This window comes from Cebus imitator, unplaced genomic scaffold (genome assembly GCF_001604975.1).
Source record: "Cebus imitator isolate Cc_AM_T3 unplaced genomic scaffold, Cebus_imitator-1.0 Scaffold140, whole genome shotgun sequence".
Classification (NCBI taxonomy): Eukaryota; Metazoa; Chordata; class Mammalia; order Primates; family Cebidae; genus Cebus; species Cebus imitator.
In genome coordinates, this window is record NW_016107455.1 from 1,726,137 (window position 1) to 1,728,002 (window position 1,866).

Here is a 1,866-nt window from a genome sequence, read left to right on the forward strand (position 1 = left end):
AAAAAAAAAAAAAAAAAAAAGTCTAAGGACTGAGTCTTGAGGTGCTCCAAGTGTTTAGAATCACTGTGGCTCAAAAAATTGTATTGACTGTGACTCATAGTACAAAAACATTTTATATTCTGACTCCTTACATGATCATGCATGCACACACACAAAACAGAAATTTCACGAAAGAATACCTACTTGCCCTACATGTTATATTTTCTGATATTCTCTTTTATATCATTTTTAAGTGTTTGTCAAACAAGAAAAAAGCAAAAGAGGATAAATATTAAAGCAAAGGAGATAAACAATGTGTAATGGGAAAAGTGAGAATGCATAGATATTGGAAAGGAAAGGGGAAAAAAGTAACAAGCCAGAACCAGAAGAAAGAAAAGGAGAGAAAAATATAATTGCAGCCTTTTCCCAAAAGGTTTCCTGGAAAATTTTAACTAGGAGTGCTTTTCTCACCACTGAATAATTGCTGAGGGGCTCGCTGACTTTATAGTTTTTGGTTCAAACTAAAATCAAATAAAAAATAAGCTTATTTTCAGGCATATTATTATAAGCCTCTTATTTTCTGTTTTATGATTCTGATCCAACAGCAAGAGTGGTCAATTTATACAATTTTGGTGAAAAAACAGTAAAGTTTTGGCTAAACATTTAAACCTAGATACACAGGGTAAGATTTAAAAAATATATATTTTCAGTCTAATAGTGTGTAACACTAAATAACAAACCATGAAAGAAATACATTTAGAAAGAAGCTAGAAGCCCAGTCGTCAATGTGGGATAATCTTAACAATTTTCCAAGGATAAAGTTGACAACATTTCCCTTCTAAAAAGTTTGAAAGAATCCTGGAAGTCATGGAGTATAGAGGCAAAAGGAAGTTTTACATTACAAAGCAGCTGTTCCTCTTCAAGCACCATTCAGCATGCAAATCCCCTATGGATCCTCTTATCATATTTCCTCTTTATTCCAATCATTATTTATCTTTATTTTCATTTTTTAGAGACCAGGTCTCATTCTTTTGCCCAGGCCGAAGTGCAGTAACACTATCAGAGCTCACTGTAACCTTGAACTCCTAGACTCAAGCGATCCTCCTGCCTCAGCCTCTGAAGTAGCTAAGACTATAGGCATGTCCTAATAATTATTTTCTTAAAGGAATGATTCATAAAAACCCCTCTTTACTTCTCTTGATTGAATTTGTGTTTCCTAAGTTCATATACTTACAGATTATGTTAACATACTTTCTTATAAATAAACCAGTTTCTGTGAAAATAATATTGATCAAGACTCATTAAAATATTTTCACAACCCACATGTAAGTTGCAGGTTGACCTACAGTTTGAAAACTTCTTAGAAGTAAGGGAGATAAAGAAGCAAGGAGAATGAGGATTGTTTAGTGAGGTAGGAGGAGAACCAGGAGAGAGTGACCCCAGTAGCAAAGTGAAGAAAGTAAATTATCCAGGCACAGTGGCTCAGACGTGTAATCCCAGCACTTTGGGAGGCTGAGATGGGCAGATCACGAGGTCAGGAGTTCAAGGCCAGCCTGGCCAACATGGTGAAACCCCGTTTCTTCTAAAAGTACAAAAATTGGCAGGTTGTGGTGGCTCACACCTATAATCCCAGCACTTTTGGGAGGCCAAGGCGGGCGGATCATGAGGTCAAGAGATCAAGACCATCCTGGCCAACATGGTGAAATCCCATCTCTACTAAAAATACAAAAATTAGCCAGGCGTGGTGGGCACATGCCCGTAGTCCCAGCTACTTGGGAGGCTGAGGCAGAAGAATTACTTGAACCTGGGAGGCGGAGGTTACAGTGAGCCGAGATTGTGCCACTGTGCTCCAACCTGGCGACAGAGCAAGATTCCTTCTCAAAAAAA

General features: G+C 37.6%; 1 protein-coding gene across 1 annotated transcript in view; it reads left to right on the forward strand.

Moving 5' to 3' along the window:
* The window catches only part of EFCAB5 (EF-hand calcium binding domain 5), a 117,598-nt gene that overhangs the window by 110,623 nt on the left and 5,109 nt on the right, over nucleotides 1-1,866 (forward strand). The window lies entirely within an intron of this gene.